The sequence below is a fragment of the Camelus bactrianus genome, chromosome 11 (assembly GCF_048773025.1).
Source record: "Camelus bactrianus isolate YW-2024 breed Bactrian camel chromosome 11, ASM4877302v1, whole genome shotgun sequence".
NCBI classification, from domain to species: Eukaryota; Metazoa; Chordata; class Mammalia; order Artiodactyla; family Camelidae; genus Camelus; species Camelus bactrianus.
The window spans coordinates 25,317,518-25,337,049 of NC_133549.1; the positions used below are offsets into that span (position 1 = coordinate 25,317,518).

Consider the following 19,532-nt stretch of genomic DNA (forward strand, 5'->3'; position numbering starts at 1 on the left):
TTTCAGCCTTTCCTTCAGTTCTGTTAGCAACTCCATCCTTCCAGACAGTCCCTTCTGTCAACTGGAGCTGGTTTCTGTTGCTTGCAAACAAGGAATCTTATCAAGATTTCTTTGTGGACGGGAACCAGAGTGCGGTAAGAATGGATCCTCATATGTATTGAATATTCCTCCAGGTCAGGAAATGTGGCAAGCCTCTTTATTCCATAGATTTGAATGTGCACATTCCCCCAACAGGTGCACAGTCTAGCATGAAAAATTTGGCATAATTCACCAGGCTCACTGTCCTATCCATCTCTTGACATTAAGATACATATTTTTGTGTAGAGAGAAAAATGAAGATTAAAAAAATAGAATTAAGAGCATCTTATGTAACTGGCCTCAGCCTCCTCCCTGGTGTGTCCACACACTCCTGCTTCTGTAACACGGGCAGGGAATCAGCTTCCCCACTGAGGCCCCCAGAGGCCTTGAGGAGCAAGGGTGTGGACCCAGCGAGGCCCGTGGTGGATGGAGCAGGGGCTGGCACGGCCCAGTGGCCCCAGAGCCACAGAAGGAATTAGCAAGTGGTCTGCTTCATTTTTCCAGGCGCCGCGCTGTAGACAGGCCTCCTGGATCAGCCGTTAAATGAATTCTGCAAGTGGGCTTCCAAAATCAATAGTCTGCAAAAATCTGTTCAGCCTGCAAACTCTTCCTTGGTCTCCTTCACATTCATCAATGCCTCTCTCCCCACATGCACACTTCCCTCTGCCCAGCACAGCTTGGTGGGGATGAAGCGTCTGGGGGGCTGGCAGGTCAGTTCACAGCTGCAAACACAGGAGCCTGTGAAATGATACCAGGAGCGAGTGGCAAAAAAGACTGAGCAGGTGCATCTCCTTGGGAATAGTTCCAGGCATGTTGTTCCGTGGCTGCCCTAATAAAGACACTGCCGTCCTCCCTCCGATGTGCCCCTGGGGTGAATGTCTACCAATGACTGGGTCTTGCTTCATATTATTTATAGCTACCTTTTATTGAACAACTGCTATGTGCCAGGCATGGTTCTATGAACTTCAGGACCATTTATGCCTCTCCCTTTTTCTCATACAAGCCCTTAAAGTATTGTCCTTCTTTCACAAATGAGGAAACCGCGGGTCAGAGAGGTAATAAACACACCCAAGTCAAAAAGTGGCTTAGTGCCTTGGCTGGGATTCAGATTCGATTCTGTCTTCCCTGGAAACCTGTGCTGCTGATTTCACTTTCCAGAAGCAGAGTTTGAAAGCCAGTCGGAACCACGGTGTTAAGTCGGAAACATGGCCTTGGTCATGTCCCTGGGATCACTTCTCATTAGAATCGCCCTCTCCCTCTGTCAAAGACAAGGGCAGATCACCCGGTGAGAGCGTCCCTCAGTTTACCACAATTGTAGAGCCGCCGCGACATTATCCCCTTTAATCTCTGGAAGCTGCTTGCTTTCCATTTGTGTGAGCAAAGCTGGCTCAGAGCTTCGTGGACACTTGGGATAGAAGAGAGTTTTTATTATATAAACAGAACCTATTTTTGAACTTACAGGTTCTCTTGAAGGCATTCCAGTTCTTAGCATTGTATTTTATCCTGAAAATAGCAGTGGGTTGTTGAGAGCAAGCTGCAGGTTCCTAATCTGACAGGCATTTGGAAATATTCGTGAGGAGAATGCAAAGCCTGTTGCAATGTTTATGGGAAACTGAGACACATTTGTGATTACATACTGCTACATGGAACTAATTGCCAGAAGCGTGTGTTGTGGTTGAGCAGAGGAAATGAAACCAACAGTCCTAGAAACACAGAGAACCATCTACCCCGCTCCTTACCACAAGGGAGCCGTGGGCACGTAAGTGTGGCTTTATAAGGAAACTCCCCTATTTTGTCTTGCCAATGTGACCTGAAAACTAGTTAAGAAATTCCAACCAAGCCTTACGTTGTTTTTTGCGTCTATCTGTGCTACTAGTGGACCTCAATGGTAAGTTTTCTGATTAAAATCATTCTGGAATATCCTTGAAGGAATCCCAGAAATTCACAGATACTTTAAAATGTCACATTTCGTAATAATTCAATGAGTTGTTTTAAACTAACTGTTCAAGTTATTAAATCTCAAAGATTTCAAAACAAGTGGCCCCAGCTGTTGGCAGACCCAAGGACACTCAGAGATTAAATGTGGATCAACATCTGAGATGCATCAAGACTAGCCCTGGAGCGCCTTCGGAGAGTACAGTGTTCAACTGAGCATCGTAGGGGACACCAGGGTGGGAAATCCGCCGCTTCCCCACTCACCCAAGGACTGACATCATTCGGAGAGAGGATGGAAGAAACATGACTAGCAAAGCAGGCAGGACCTGCCGAATGTCAGATGAGGAGGCCTCGATAGTGTAGGGTTTCAGGGGAATGTGGGCTTGTGGGGATCCGGGCCTTCATACAGGGGCTGGAGGACTGAGGGAGTCAAGACGAGAGTGGAGGTGGGGACAGCACTTGCAAGCAGTGCAGCAAGCAGAGGAATTGGCTGGGACAGAGGATTTGCCTTAAGAGCAGAGCAGATGCACTCAGGTCAGGCTCGGGTGTGGGGGATTTCAAGCCAGGTGACAGGATTTGGAGTTTTATTCGGGGTGCACTCAGGAGCCGGGCTACAGGGGCCCAGCCTGCCCCCACTTGCTCCCCTCCCTGGCACCTCCATCCGGTACTGCCATCCACCCAGTTGCTAAGGCCCCAAACCAAGAGGTAGCTTGAGTTCCTTCTTTCAGCCCTACGCATCCTGCTCACCCTCCTGCAGTCCATCAAAAGTCCTGACATCTCTGTTTTCAAAATATATTCTGAATCCAACTACTTTTCATCCCCTCTCATTCTGGTCCAAGTCTCCATTGTTTCTTGGCTGCATGAATACAATGGCTTCTTCACTGGCCCTGATTTCCATCTCCCCAGCTCCTTACTCAGCTTGCAGAGTCCTATAGGACTGGCCCAGCCAGCGTCACTTCTCCCTCTCTGTCCCTACCCTGGCCTCCTCCAGCCACTCTGCAACATGCCTCTCTCCGGCCTACCTCAGGGCCTTTACACTTACCACTGCTGATGCCCAGATCACTCTTTCCCTGGCTCTTTGTGCTGCTCACATTATCATTCAGGTCTCTTCAAATATTCCTGCCTCCCCCAAATCCTTCCTGATTGCACCACCAAGAGTCCCTTCTCCCCTACTGTCTTCACAGTAGTTGTCACAATGTAAAATCATACTCTTTATTCATCTGTGCTCATTCTGTCTCACCCCCTGGAGTGCAGCTCTGTAGGGGATTCATTTGACCTTGTTCATTGTCAGAGCCCACGCCCTGGAGCTGGGCTGACCCCCAGGGGAGTTCAGGGGCTCCTCAGGCCGTTCAGTGACCTTCTCAGAACAATGTTTTTAAATGTATAAAATAAAATACATTCGATTACAAAGAAAATCAAGCATGTTGAAATAGAATTGAAACAGTTATCACAACATTAAAAGTGTTTGATATAACAAAATAGATGCTTCTTTTTAATATATTAAATACTGAAGTTCAATATGGGTGTAGGAACTACTGTAATGACCACATTTCAAGGTGATGGTGATGGCAGGGGCTGTTTTACAACATCTGATATGAAGCTACCTGAGATTTCTGTGGGTGACAAAAGTCACAGGTACTGCTGATACTTACTGTGGTCTGGGGCCTGCGTTCATCATTGGTAGAAATGCTGAATATTCAAGGTTAGGAAGATGAAAGGTGTCATTGTTTTTTTCTATCTAAGTTCACAGACTCCCTGAATTCATGGGCCCCAGGTGAAGACATTCTACGTAGGTGCTGACTAACACGTTGGAGAAACAAATAGATGAGCGGATAAAGGTTTTGGAGCAAATGAGGCAAGACATCAAGGTTTAGTGCACATCAAAAAAGATTCATACTGCTTTGGAGAGCCAGACTCTGTGCTACGTACTGGGTGTAACAAGATGGGAGAGACACAGCCCTACCCATGAGAAGTTTCCAGTCCAGTTGGATGAAACAGTCATGTGTAAGCAGAAAATTTCAGCACAGCACAGCAAAGTCAATAGCCTGTACCCAGGTCCTGAGCCCACACAGGAGCCGCAGAGCAGGCAATCCCTAGAGCTGAAGGCTGGAGAATAAATTACGCTTGTTCAGACAAAGGAGGGGTTGGAAGTGTGTTCTAGACCCAAGGAACAGCATGAGTGGAGCTCAGAGTTTTAAGGGGTGGTGGTGGTGCAGAGAGCACAATGCAGTGTAAGAAGTAAAGGGAGTCCTTCCTTCCACAAATATGTATTGAGCACCTTCTAAGTGCCAGGCCCTGTTCCAGGGACTGGGAATTTTGTACTGAATGAGACAAATTCTCCGCCTCCAATGAGGTAGCATTTCAGTAAAGAGAGTTAGACAACAAACAGATAAGTATGTACTGTAGTGTCCAACAGTGATGAGTTCTGAGAAAGACAGGAGGTAAGACTGAGGTGCCCCATGAGGGCTGTGGTGTGGGGAATGCCATCAGCTACCCTCAGAAGCTTTGGGAGGTGACAGGAGACACTGGTGATACAGAGATGCCGTTACGACTGAACTGTGTCTCCCTAAAATTTGTATGTTGGAGCCCTTACCCTCAGTGTGACTGTATGTAAAGATTAGGATCTTTAAAAAGGTAATTATGGTTAGATGAGGACATAAGGGTAGGGCCCTATGTCTGGTGTTCCTGGACTGGTGTCCCTATAAGAAGAGGAAGGGACACCAAAGGATGAGCTCAGAGGGCACAGAGAAGGTGGCATCTGCAGCCAAAGAGACACCAAAACTGCCGATGCCTTGACCTTGGACTTGAGCCTGCAGAACTGCGGGTGGATACGGTCCCGTCTGCAAGCCCCAGGCGGTGGGGCGGCCCGCGGCGCCCCCGCGCGTGCGCACTGTCAGGGAGCCCACGCCGGCGGCTGGCGGAGGAAGATGGAGGAGGGGGCGGTGAGAGGGCCCACGGCGCACGGCCGGGAGGTCGTGGCAGAGGCCAGACGGGGGACGCAGGCGCAGCCAGGACGGCAGCGGGGGGCGTGGAGATGAGGGGACTGCTGAGCAGGTACGCCGGCGGGGCCGGGAAACGGGGCAGGTGTGGGGTCAGGCGGTGGACCGGCAGGCGGGTTTCGGCGGTGGGGACGACGTGCGGTGAGGACGACGTGCGGTGAGGACGACGTGCGGTGAGGACGACGTGCGGTGAGGACCTGGGCCCGCCGGGGTCACCGAGCCACCGAGACCGCGCACACTGGGATGTCTCCCATCCCCACATTTCCATGCAGACTAGGAAATGGGGGAAGGGCGGTCATTGTCCTGAGACTTCCTCCCTCTGGCTCGTGGGGCTCTTGGGAGCCCCATTGTTCCCACACAAAGGGGCAGTGATCAGTTGGTTGTTTGCAGCCCCTGGTGCCAGCGCGAGAGGCTGTCTCCCTGCCCTACGCCCCGGCGCGTGGGGCACCAGATGATGCGAGGCCTCTGAGCTCCCCAGTGGCAGCAGAGGAGGGGGCTGGGGCTTGTACCTGAATCACAGAAGAGGCATTGATGGGCTGTGGGGCGGGCGGGTGGGGGAAGCCGAGGACTCAGCAGGATGGCACTGGGCTGGCACAGGCTGCTCCTGGGTCCGTAGGCGGCCTATCTCCTCTGTCCCATTTTCCTTGCCTTCTCTTCCTTCCCTCCTTCTGTCCTCCCTACCCCCTGCCTTTCTCTCCCTCCATCTTCTCCCTCTTCCCCTCCACTCTTATTGTTTACAACCTTCCAGCCTATTGAGCAGGTGTGTACTGCTTCCCACTCACCTCCCCTCACACTAGCTCCTCTCTGGCTGGAGCTCCCAGCCTAGCACCCTGCACCCCTTGTCTCCAGATTAGTCCTTACCTCATCTGCTTTCCCTCCCCGCCCCTCATCAGAACGTACCTGTCCTGGGTCCCAGCGCCCTCAGAACCCTGCTGGGTGGATGACGGATGGCTGGGTGCTTGGCCCAAGGACTTGTTTACTGAACTAGTTATCTGGTTGATTTGAGCTCATTTGGGCCGATGCAGCTACTGGAGTCAGTGTCAGTATCTTCTCCCTCTCATGTCACAGTGGCCTTATCAGGGCTTTTCCTTGTCCTGATCCTGCAGCTGCAGGTCTCAGGGAAGATGCCCTGTGGCTTTCTGTCTGCCCCTTTCTCATCAGGCTGAGCATCCTGGCTTTCCAAGGGACCCAGCAGGTGTTCTACCTCCTTAAGCCCAGTTGGCCAGGGGTGGACAGTATACTCTGGCCCAGATCTCCTGTTCTGGGTTCCTTGCCTTCTGAGCACTTATGTGCACCTGCTTCTTACCTGCCACCACCTTTCCGTTTTCCTGGGTTAATCGATTGATAAACTAGTTCATACCATGGCTACGGCTCCTAGTTTCATGGAACCTCTGCATTTTAAGTGACATAGCCTGAAGGGACAATGGTGGTCTCAAAAGAGTGGCATTTCAGCAAGGTGGGCAGGTGGATTGGGTAGCTCCACATAAACACCCAGTGCTGCCTCTGGCAGGGCCCTGTCTTCTCTAATTAGCACGAGTGTCAGCGAAGGCATGAGTGGGCGAGTGCAGAGTGAAGCCACGTGTTTGCACCTGTGAATCAACTGCTCATCCCTGGGGTCAGAAAGTAACTTTCATGAGAAGAGATTTCTGTCCATTTTGTTCTGTTTCTGCAGCACCTTCAAGAGGGTGTGGCCCAGAATTGGTGCCCCAAATGCTTTTTAAATAAGTGAATGTGCCAGAGCCCCCGTAGCCTAGCGTGGCCATTCTTTCCAAGAGGCTGGGGGATGGCCAAAATGGCTTCTTGGGGTCCCCTAAGTGCTATGATCCACTTTGTGTAAGTTTTCATCTACAGTCATTAAAAGGGGTTACTGCTAGTTCTTTGCCTTACAGCAAACCTGCTTTCGTAATTACACATAGTATTTGGATGGCTTTCACAGCCCCTGTTCCATTTGTTCCTCACGATCACCTGTGAAGGAGATGGACCCAACTCTATTACCCCGTTGTATAGAGGGGAGAATGGAGGCTTGGGGACATGAAATGTCTTGCTCAAGGTCACCCCCAGAAGCCAAGCCCATGGTCTTTCCTCCACCCTTCCTGCCTCAGGGGCATCCGTCAGGTCATGACTTACGAGGGAGGGTCTTGAGAGGCTCTTAAGAGCCAAAGTCAGGAAGAACTTTCCATTCAAAGACAAACACCCTCTTCAATTTCAATATATGGTCTCTGGGGCCTTTTTTTTCCTTCCATTTTCTTTTTTTAATTGATGAAATTCACATAAGATAAAAATCATCAATTTAAATGTACATTTCATCAGCATTCAGTACATTCACAATGTTGTGCTATGTAAATTCCAAAATATTTTCATCATCTTGAAAGAAAACCCCAGTCCCCATGAGCATTCAGTCCCTGCTCCCCTCCCCCAGCCCTGGGGAGCGTGGGACTGCTTTCCACCTCTGTGGATTTACCTGCTCTGGGCATGTCGTGTGGAGGGGGGCATATAATTTGTGGTCTTGCATGTCTGGCTTCTTTCACTTAGTGTAGTGTTTCCAAGGTGCACCCTGGTAGCAGGTGTCAGTACTTCATCCCTTTCTGTGACTCAGTAATATTCCTTTGTGTGGATCACCACATTCTGATTATGCAGTCTGGAGGCATTTTAAAAAGACGATGGGAATCCATTTCATTTTTTTGGGACATCACATTCCGTGCAGAAGCCTTTGGAGCACGTCACTTAGGCCTGGTTAAAACTCACTTCTGTCTCACCGAGCCCACTGCACGGTGGCTTCCCTCAGGGACACTGAGAAGTCCCTGAAGAGACAAACTGGAGGTCAGGAGTGAGTGGAGATCCTGTTCTACCATGTGCCCAGTGAACCCACACAAAACTGGCCAGTGCGGGGATGGCACTGGGGATGGAACCGGGAAGCAGCTCTGTGCCCAGCCCGGAGGCGAAGTCGCCAGCACCCAGAGTTGGGGGAGACCATTCCTTGCTGGGCTTTGCTCGCCTCTCTGTGCAGAGGAAATGAGTGAGGCTGGGCCCCCGGCCCTTTCTGCCTTTCACACCCGAGCTTCTAATCTGTTCATCCCTCATACGAGTTGCTCCATGGTTAATTGTCCAGCTTTGGGTTCCAGGTTGTTTTTTCCTCCACCTGCCACGCAGAACTTTTCAGTGCTCATCAGAACCCTCCTCAGGGTTCCAATCACTGGACTCCAGCATGAACTATCTATGGGGTTCATGGGTTCACGAACAAGAGTTCCTGGGGCAATTCCACGAATTAATTACACAAAGTTTCTGGTTCATGGTCAGTTTTCAGTAATTGAATAATATTCAGTAGTTGTGAATAATAATAATAGCAATAATTATTAATACTATAATTTAGTGCATTGGAAATAGCAATACAAAAATGTGACTGGCTTGTCTGCTGGGTGAATTTCCCAGTTTCCCTGTGTGGGTTTGAGATGGAAGCCATGCACCTGTCATTTCTGGAGTGAAGCATCACCACCTGTGGCTACCTGACAGTGAACCACAGCGTTCTCACCTCCTTGTCAGCCCCAGACACCAAGAGAAGCTGGGCTCTGCAGACCAGTTTGGGGTCCATATTTAACAAGATTCAAACCAGAGACTGTACTTCCTCCCCACCCCCTCCCCACATCCTGTTCCCAAGTGGCTTTGAGGATAGAGCCAACTTCTCAAATGATACCACACCAGGAGCTGATTGTAACCTTGGGTGGGTTGGCTGAAACCCAACAGGCGTCATAAACTAGTGCTTCTTGAACTTCAGTGCGCTTACAAACCAACCTCGTCAAGATGTGGAGTCTGATTCCGCACATCTGGGTGGAGTGTGGGAGCCTGCGTTTCTAACAAGCTCCCAGGTGAGGTATGGTGGCTGGTCCTCCAACCACCCCAAGGGCAGCAAGGCCCTCCATGCTTAATTCCCGGCTTAGTCTGTGTGTGTGTGCTGTCTAGGCCGTCACGGGACCTTCTAGAGAATTCCTAACTGGGTATCTCCACCATTCCTTTGGTATGAAAGCCATGTTCCTTGATGACATTAGGAGACGGCATCCTGGCAGCAGAGACCAGCCTGGCTGATGAGAGGAGGGGCCGGAGCCTTGCTGTGCTGATGATCAGTGACCCGTTGCAGAAGGTGCCCTTGTGATCTGTTTAGTCGGCTGGTCTGAGCCTGAAGCCAAGCTCTTGCCCCACGGGCACAGCCAGGCTGCTGGGGATCAAGTTCAGAGCTCTAGGGGGTGTGCTGGATTGGTGGGAGTTTGGGCCTCTCTTACCCTGCCTTGGTCTCTGCTCTCAGTCATCTGTCAACTGTTAGTATGACATTAGGTGTCAAATTGCTGCCACATGGGCTGCAGCCACACTGCAGGAGGACTGACTCCCCTTCCTGGGTCCTCCCAAGCCAGATCCTGCCCTATCTGGCACCAGGCGGGCCAGCGTTTACTGGAAGGCGGACACATGGCTGAGACTGTGAGTGCCCTAAGGCATCTGGAATATTCTGAGAACAGAAGAGAATGCACACCCCAACCCTGAAAGAAGGTGGGACAGTGCTGAGCAGTGCTGGGGCCCTGAGGCCTGTCACCCCACCCTCGGTACCACTGGCAGCCACTAGGCCTTGGACCTTAATGTTTTCTCATAATTTATGGGGCAATAGTTTCCTTTAGAATATGGGATGGAGAGCCAGAAATCATATATTTTGTTCTTTCCCTTTCTTTCAAGGGGAAGAGGAATGTTCTTGGAAAAGGAATCAAACGTGTGTCCCCATTTGGTATCGTGAATCTCAGACACACCTTGTAGGGTGAGATGTGACTCAGCCTCAACTGGAAATTTTGAAGTGTGGAGGAGGGGGGCTGGTGGCCAGTGGTGGAAAGAGCCACTTTGAAGCATCTTTCAAAGCTCCTAGGCTTCAAATTCAGGGCAGAGGTGCCAGGGCCAGGGTCTGCCAGGCAGTCGGGAGTATGTGCGGGTTCAGGGAGATAGCCAGCAGAGTGGCTGGGGTGAGATGCTGGTCCCATACATGCCTTCTTTGTTGGTGGAAATAGAAAAGGAGGCACCAGATGGGGAGTGAAATGAGGGGTTTCTTCGGAGAGCAAGAGAGTAGGGTTGGGATAGGCTGAGGAGTGGGAGAAATCACCTCTGAGAAGAAACTAGCTGTCACCAAGAATCTTTCCTGGAGCAAGTGCTTTTCAGGTGTGTCAACTCAGCTCATCCTCAAAGGATCATGCAAGGGAGATGTTTTCATGCCCATTTTACAGATACAAAAACTGAGGTCCCTTTAAAGGATGCAATCTCCTAATGCCATGGTTTAGCCACTGGAAGCCCCAGGAATGCATATGTAAGCAGTCTTCAGTTCACCAAGCCCATCAGCTGATTCTGGGGCCTTTTTTAGTTAGAGCCACATGTCTGGGGTTTTGTGGTGTTGGCTGTTTTCCAGAAAGGATCGTTTTGACTTTAAAACCTGAGACATAGCATCTGTGAAAACTCAATGGAGAAAAACAGCACAAGATGAACTTCTAGAAGCGTTCTGTAGATTCTGTGAGGCACCTAATTTCTGAGCGTGGACTAAGGACCAGAAAAGTTTTACAACTGCTTGGAATCAGCATGTGGAGACAGTGCTTCTTCCCTTCTTGTTGATAGTGGATGGGATTCAAGCTACTACCTCTGTTTTCAAGAGGAATCAGGAGAAGCTCACAGTTGCTGTATTTGCTAATGTCCCCATAAGGTCAGACCTTTGTCTTTAAAAGATTTTATTGGCTCAGGGCTTTCAGAGACACAGCATCGTGCTCTGTTGCAATACAGAATTGGAGCTAGTACATAAACACTGAGTCAATGGTGGACGTTTATTGAGTGCATACTATATGCCAGACATTTTTGAATATGCTTTACATGTATTACTTCCTGAATCCTCACAACAAGTGCATGAGGCAGGCACTGTTACTCTTATTTTATAAATGGGGACATTGAGGCCCAGAGAGGTTCAGTAACTTTCCCTTGCTCACACAGCCAGGGAGTGTTGGAGCTGAGCTACGAGCCCAGAGAGGTTTGCTTGTTTGTTTTTTAACTTTTATTTCAGAAAATTTCAAACTTATGCAAAAATATAGAGAATTAAATAATGAACCTCTATGTGTCTATCACCCACTTCAACATTTATCAGCATTCTGACATCTTGTTTCATCTTTCTTCCCCATATTTGTTGTGGTTTTCTGGAGTATTTCATTCCTGGGTAGCATGTCATTTCACTTGTAAATACATTAGCTAGTTTACTTAACAGACAAGAACTTTTCCTTTTTTTGTATGACAGTAATGCTGTAAAACCTCCCACCAAATTATTCTTCTATGTCATATAAAACTTGGTCCAAGTTCAGATTTCCCTGATTGCCCCCAAAACGTCCTTTTGCAGTTAGTATGTTTGAATCAGAGTGCGACCACCAAACATTGCATTTGGTTGATGTTTTTTTGTCTTCTAATCTAGAGCTGTTGCCTACTTCCCACCTCCCCTCCCCATGCCATTTATTTGCAAAGTAGTCTGGACTTTGCCATTTATATCTTAGTGGTATCGTTTAACATATTTCTTTGTCTCTTATATTCCCTTTAAACTGGGAGTTAGAACCAGAGGTGGGATTCCACTCAGGTTTAATGTTCTGAAAAGTCTCTCATGGATACCACTCCTTCTCTCTACTGCACAGGCTGTCTGGTGATTCAGTTTTTAATGATGTGAAGGTTGTTCTCTGGGTTCAGATGATGTCAGCCTGGTCACTTCGTGATGCAGCTCCGTCCATCTTTCATCCATCTAAGCAGCCATCAGTGAGTGCAGTCAAGGTCCCTTGTATCATATGGGATAGCAAAACACTGGTTTTCTAATCTTGTCTTTCTGATCTGTACTTGTTAGCTAAGCTTGTTTTCCAGAGTTTTTCCACATCAGCTACATGTTAACCCAGGCAGTTTGCTTTAAGAGTCCGAATCTGTGCTTCTCAGACTTCCGTGTTTGCACAGATCACCTACGGGTCTTGTTAAAATGCAGATTCTGACTCATTTTAGTCTGGGCTGGGGCCTGGGATTCTGCATTTTTAATAAGCTCCCAGATGATACAGATGCCGCTGGTCTGCAGACCACACTTTGAGTAGCAAGGCCAGTCGATCACCTGCTTGGCCTCTGCCTGGTTCTTTCCTCTACAGGACTGTCGCCTTATCTTTACATGGGTAAGCTACTCTAATGCTAAATGGTGGTTTTACGTTTACCCTTACAAAGGCAGGGTTAGTGGGTTTTTAACTTACCTCTGCCTTCAGAGTTACCTCCTGCTTTAACCTAGGCTGCAGAATGCATTATTCAGACTGTATTATTATTATTATTAATTATTAATTTTTTATTTATTTAGGGGGGAGGTAATTAGGTCTTATTTATTTACCTTTTTTTAAATGGAGGTACTGGGGATTGAACCCATGACCTCATGCATGCTAAGCACGTGCTCTACCACTGAGCTATACCCTCCCCCAGACTATATTATTATTAAAGCTTAGAATTTTCTGAGGAAGGTTGACCCATCACATAATGTACTACAGGTGCAGTTTTTATTGTGTGTGTATGTGTGTCTGTTTGTCATTTTGTTAAAAGGCACATGTTTTTTCCAAGGGAAAATGGCCTGGCTGTATTCCAGCAGGAGACCCTTGTCTTCTAGTGCTAAGTCTATAAACAGCAGAGGATTCTGCCTGCCCTGCGTCTAGGCCCGCTTCCTTTGTTAGCAGAAACTTGGTGATGCTTTGGAGAACTGTCTCCCCAAGATGCTCTTCTCTTGCATAGTCAGGAGGTGGACCAAGCCGACCCTCGCTCTGTGACTCTAAGTCTCAAGTAGAGTGACGTTGGGACTGAAGGTGGTTGGTCTTGTTTACTTCAACAGCAATGCCAAGAAGGGATTGTCCTCTGTGACCTCCTTCTCAGGTTCCTGGGGCTTCCTTGGCCCTCTTTTCTGGGTCTAGATACTCAGTCTTTCTTTGAATATATGGGGTACCCCATAATTCCATGTGAATTCTTTTTCTGCTTAAGTCACCAGAATTGTTATCTGTTCTTCACAGCCAAGAAGCCCTAACTGGTAGAGGCTCCCTCACAGAGTCTCAGTAGGGTAGGACTTATCTGCTTGCTACTTGGCTTAGTAAGACCAGCAGCACTGATCACCCTTCAATACAGGCGATTTATCAGGGGTGCGTGGCTTTACAGGCTGGTCTCACCTATGTGAGACAGAGGAAAAGGAGCAACTGCCAGCATCAGGGACTAGGTCCTGTCAGAGGATCCTCACTCCTCTACCTTCCCCGATTACCTGGCGTTGCAGCTACATCTAAGGGACATTCCACTGATTTTGATCTCAGTGAGGTCACTAATCACAAGAAAGATGATTATATTTAGCATATATAGCATTTTGCTTAAGAAGGTAGGGTGGGATTTCTGGCTAAAGAAGCTATAAGGGTGTGTATATCTTTCCCACTTCCTAATGAAATAAACAAATTCCAATTTGTTTATTGCTAATGAAATAAATTAGTAAACAAACAGAAATTTAAAAAGCAAAACAACAGCAAATAAGCACAAATAGTAACCAAACAAGGAATTACCTTTTGTGTCTAGAAAAGCCATGACCTTGAAAAGAACCAGAAAATTCTGATACAGTGCAGCTCCCGAGTCCCAAATTCTTTCGCTAAGAAAAGAAAGAGGCTGGATAAAATTCAGCATTTCTACTAATATTCTTCAATTTAGAGAGAAACAGGGCCTCTAGCAGAAAAGGCAAGAATAGGTAACCCTGTGAAAAGATCCCTTGAGTTTGGAAGGTCCTAAATGTCACCTTGAAACCTCAGGAGAGAGTAAGTTGCCAAGGATTGCAATTGTGCAGGAAGCCAAAAACCACAGAAGTGTGATACAGCCTTGGCTGGGTGGAGTGAACCTTGATTTATGATACTCAGGGCATCCCCCAAAGAGAGAGCAGAGCCTGGACTTCCAAGAGAAGGCTAGTGGCCATGTTCCTACACCATGATTGTTCCCTTCCCCATCTCTGTGTCCCTGGACTATGGAAGAGTAGAGAGTTTAGTAAAATCCACCACTATGCTATAGCCTATGAGACAACAAGGCCCAGATAATGTGAAATGGGGGTCAAGGAAAATTCCCCTGCCCTTTAGAGTAAACAGGTATGTGCAGAGCTGCACTCATTAAACCTGAACAATATGAGATGTGGTACAGCCCACCATGCAAACACATTATAGCAAACAACAACAGGTGAAAGAAAGGGAACACAGCTGGGGGGAAAAAAAGATCAAGGGCCTGTCCTGAATGAAAACATATTCCAGGAACTACCTATGAACATTTTGAATAATAGAAGAACTTAAGACTATAAATCCAGTAAAACAAGACCTCAAAAGCAAGATGACGTGAAATAATAGGAGATTTAAAAAGATTTCAGTGCAATAGAAACATACCAAGTTTAAAAAAATAATTTTGATGACTTAATACATGAGATGTAAGGAATAATAAAGGTACCACTGAAAAATCAAATTATTGACAAGGAAGAATTACTGAAATTATTCATGGTAAATAAACAGGAAAGGGGCAAAGTTTAACGTAGGTTAGAGGAGATAAAGCAAGAAAAGACAAAGATGATCCAATATAATGATAATTGATGTCTCTGAATTAGGGACCCAACACATGAAATAGGGGAAAAAAACACTCAGAGAGATAAATCATCAGAAATAAAGTGCAAACCTTTAGATCAAAAGGCCACGGGGTGGGGGGAAATGATATGTAAGTGCTGACATTAAACCGTATCCTGGTTAAGATATTGAACTTGGAGGATAAACAAAGACTTCTCAGACATTCAAGCAGAAGAAGCCTGCAAGGGGAAAATAGGTGTCCCAGACGCACTAAGAGAAGACAATGGAGCAATGTCTAGAATGTTCTGAAGGAAAGAAAGCAAAATCCAGAAATATTAAACTGCTGTGAGTTGTCATTTAAGCAAAAGAGCAGCAGGCAGACACCGAGGTGAGAAAGAATTTAGGAATTCTAGCACCTACATGCTCTTCAGGGAAAGAGCCCCGCCAAACAAAAAGATAGATTACAATGAAGAACTTGGCAATGTAATACACTTAACATGAACTAGGAGGTGGCAGTAAACAAGTCCAAGTTTCCTATTATTTTTAGGAATTAAAAGTCAAAATTGAAACAAAAATTTGGGGGAAAAAAACTTAATGGCTCTTATCACTTCATGACTTTAATCACTTTTTTTAAACTTTGAAGGAATCTATAAGAGCTAATATTTCTTTTGGAAATTCAGCGAACTACAAGCATTTATTGAGATTTCTTCAGCTTTTTAAAATTAATTTAAATTCTTTTAAGATGGCATAATGATATGATACAATTCAGCTTATGCATTCAACAAACATACAGTGCCTTCTGTGTGCCAGACACTATTCTGGGCGCTCAGGAGACAGAAGAGGGAAAAAAGAACAGCATGTTACATATAGATATTTATATATTTATGTGTGAAATTCATGCTATAACATTTATAGTAATATAAACGTATAATTACATAACACACAACACACTTAGATATCTGTATAACAAAAATGCTATAAACTTATTTCTTCTCATCCTTCTGTGTAGCCTTAGAGAAATTCGGAACGACGCTCAAATATTAACACTACGATTCCTCAGTAGTGGGGTTGGAGGTGTGTCATTGAACCTTTCATATTGATTAAATGCTTTTTACCAGGCTCATGTGTAACACTTTTCAATTAAAAGTGGATGTGTTTTTTAAAAACTCGAATGCTTTAGTTAGTTGGAAATGGGAGAATTATTCCCTTTAGTTTGTTAATTTTGCAGTTCTCTCATTACCAACACTGCTGACCGTGTGCCGTATCTTTGTTAACTAGGACTACATTAATCTTTGGTGAAATGTCTGTTGCATAATTTCCCATTTCGTGTGTGTTTGTATGGTGCTCTTTCTACCTTTGCCATCTTCAACCTGTTTCTTCTTGGCTGCAAACAGTTTTTTCCAGTCTTGCCTACATATGTTTTTATTATTAAAATAATCTTTTTTCTTTATAAAAATTCATGATCATTGCAGAAAAATCAGGTAACGTAAATAGAGAAAAAGGGAAAAACTCAGACAATTCCACCTATTCAAAAACAATTTCCTGGAAGCACGTATTTCCAGATGATTTCCCATGTACATACCAGCTGTGATTTTTTTTACAAAAATGTCGCAATACGACACTTTTGCAATACGCTTTTCTTCACTTAATTTACTGTGAACATCTTTTTATGTCATTAAATTTTTCCTAAAGCTTAACGATTATGTACTGTTTTATGATTTGGCTCTTTATTTTTAGTTAATTCACTCTTAGCCATTTAGATGGTTTCTTGCCTTTCAGTATTACAATCCGTAAAGGAGTGAGTGTGCTTTATAAATAAATTTTGTGCACACCCATACTTCTTTCCACATAAAGTTGCTGGGACAAAAGCTAAAGATATATTTAAAAGATGTTTGACATCAAAAACTGCCATGTAGGAAGACTGACCAAATTTCTGTCCCACCAGAAGTATATGGCTGTTTTATTTACCTACAACTTGCTGAAAAGGCATCCTGCTGGTTTCTTAAACCTTTTCTGATCAGTAAGAAAATGTGTCTGAAGTTTGCTTTAATGTTTTCACGTTCTTTGATTACTAAGGAAGTTGATTTTTTTTATTATGTATCTGTCATTTCTACTTCTACAAGAACTGCATCTTCATGGTTTTTGCCATTAAAAAAAAATGGGCATGTGTTTCTTCTTGTTTTGGAATAGCTGCTTAGGTTGTGAGGATAGTAACCCCCTATTGTATATTTTATAAATCTCTTTCCTGATTTGATACTTAATTTTGATTATGATCTTCTTTATACAGAATTTTTACTTATTTTTTTCTGCCACCATATTTGTCAAAGTCCTCCTTAAAAACATCAGGGAAGTATATAATATAACATTCAGAAGTTTCTATTTGGTTACAATGGGAATGGAAAAACTCAAGCACTTGACCTTGCGAATTTGACCCTCCAGCCCGGCTTTTTCTGTTGAGTTTTCAGATCATCTGGTTCCACCGCGGTTTGCTTTCATCTCTCCCAGTGCCGGGTTGTTGATGACCTGCTATGATCCATTTCTCTCTTCTGGGGCACCTGCAGCCGACCAGGACCTGTGGATGGAGTGATCAGAAATGAGGCCTGTCCTTCGCGGACCAGGGCTCTCTGCCAGGCTGGTGGAGCTGCCAGCAGGCACCAACAAGAGTCTTGCAGGAGCAGCCCTTTTGAGGATGGGGCAGGAGGTGCCTGTCGACATTCCTGCAGACGGGAGGTGCAGGCTTGGGCCCCCCGGGGATGTGGCCCCTGATCTGGACTTCATCCCTTGGGACATTGAGGCAGGGCAGGGCGACACTGTAATTGGAGAACTTGGGAAGTCACCTGAGAGCCCTGGGCCAAGGGCATGAGCTGGGGCCTGGGCTGACAGGGAGGCGTAAGGAACCTCGATCAAGAGGAACAAAGCAACATCCCAGGTCCAGACACCAGGGGTGGTCAGCCCAGAGGCCGCTAGCCAAAGGCTCTGAAGACCTAACACGTATAGGTTTTAAACTGTCTTGACTCAGGCTTGAGGTCATCTCCCCCTTCTCTGGGGCCCCCAAAGCACTTGACCGGCCTTCTCTTCGGTACACTTGGCTTTGTGTTAAGGTTATCCATGTACTGGTATGCTCTCCCCTCCTGAATTGCGACCCTTCTGCAGGCTAATCTCATCTTTGGAGCCCATCGAGCGACCAACGCAGTGCTTGGCTTGCACAAGCATTTCTGCAGAACGAATGCCTTCCAGGATCGCGTGACCACGTTCATCTTACAGCTTTCAGATGAGCAGCTGCTGCTGCTGCTTCGCCTTCTCTTCATCATGGTGGTAATGATGCCGACACATTCCTTTGCCCAAAGTTGGCTTCGTTGGTCACGTAGTTCATCCAATTTGGAAGAAACAGGGTTTTCCCAGCCATTCATTCTTGTCCCAAAGATGAGATTTGTTGTAAATCAGGATTCTTGGTTATCTATTACGAAAAAGAGATCCAAAGTTCTATTTATTTCTAGGCTTTCTTGAGACTCAAACACCAGACAGGAGCTCACAATAGCACTGGCTTATCAGTGTCCACAGGACCAGCCAGGACTGTCAATCAAAAGTGATGCAATAGTTAAATGAAAATGGAAAGCTTGTGTTCTGCTTGAGTGGAGGCCCTGAGGACACTTTACTCCAAGGATCCACTTTATAATGTCACGGAGGGAAGGTTACGGCCTACAGAGGCCGATCCAAGACCCTGGACACAAGCTCCCTCCATTGAGAGATTTGCCATCTCCGTTCCTGGGGCGGGAGGTTGTGGAAGGGAAGTTGTGGGACCATTTGGAAGACACAGCAAGAGAGAGTCATGCCTCTGCCCCTGCCCTATGTCCTCTGTTTCCAGCTTTTGAAAGGCAGCTGTTGAAAATGAACCCGAGTGATTTTTTTTCCTGCACACGAGCTCCGTTTGCCCCTGTCACTGGCACTGACCTAGAAGCGCAGGCCTTCGGACTGTCCCCAGCCCCACTCGAACAATCAGCGCGCTCTGCATCGCTGCGCAGGCCTGGGTAAGGCCGCCCTCCACCCGTCAGGCCCCTGTCTGGTTCCTCTGCTCACGGTCCCACCAACAGGGGTGGCCTGAGGAAAAGCCCACGTGGGAAATCTGACTGATGGGGGGAGAAAGTCAGGAGAAAGCTGGGTTTGCAGGGAGCCCAGTGCTGTAAACCCAAGATCCCCTCTGCCACCAGAAAGGAACAGAGGCGTATTTGTTACTCTTTAAAATGTGTCTTCTAAGCATCTGGCAAGTCACCGTGTTTAAAAGTAATGCATGTTCCAATGAAAGGAGGGCTTATGAGTGAATAAAGCTGACTATTCACCGTCTGGCGTGGTGTGTTTGACTTGAACGACAGTCAGAAGGACGAGTGCGTACTTGACATTTCTGCTCAGGCAGAGTGTCTGATGCGTTGCCAGTCTGTCCGCAGGATGGGCAGCTGGTGGAGACCTCCTCTGTGGGTTCACCGGCAACAATGTAACTTCCCCTAAGTCACTCAGCATGGAACCACATTTAGGGGAAAAACTCAGGGATCTTAAGTTTACCTCTTTGTTCCCATACCAAATGGTGTGGTGGGGGTATAGATTCCCAGCCTCTGATCTGAGTCAGGCCGCTTTGTAGCTGTGTTACTGTGGGCAGGTCGCTAGGTCTCTCTGTGCCTTAGTTTCAGGATTGGTAAAGGGCAGTCATTCAGACTTGCATTTGTGAAAACCTTCTTTAGAACTCTGGCCCACGGGTCAAATCTAGCTTTTGTACAGCTGGTGAGGTAAGGAAGGTTTTTAAGTTTTTAAATCATTGAAAAAGTCAAAAGAAGAGTGATATTTTGTGACATGCAAAAATTGTATGAAAGTCGCATCTGAAATAAGCCAGACACAAAGGATGAAT

At 46.5% G+C, this 19,532-nt stretch overlaps 1 long non-coding RNA gene across 1 annotated transcript; it reads left to right on the plus strand.

The window, feature by feature from the left end:
* Positions 1-4,942: 4,942 nt before the first annotated feature.
* LOC141579080 (uncharacterized) lies at positions 4,943-18,976 on the plus strand. Its single transcript, XR_012510104.1, has 2 exons — positions 4,943-5,067; positions 17,789-18,976. It is a non-coding gene; the product is annotated as an uncharacterized LOC141579080 (long non-coding RNA).
* Positions 18,977-19,532: the final 556 nt, after the last annotated feature.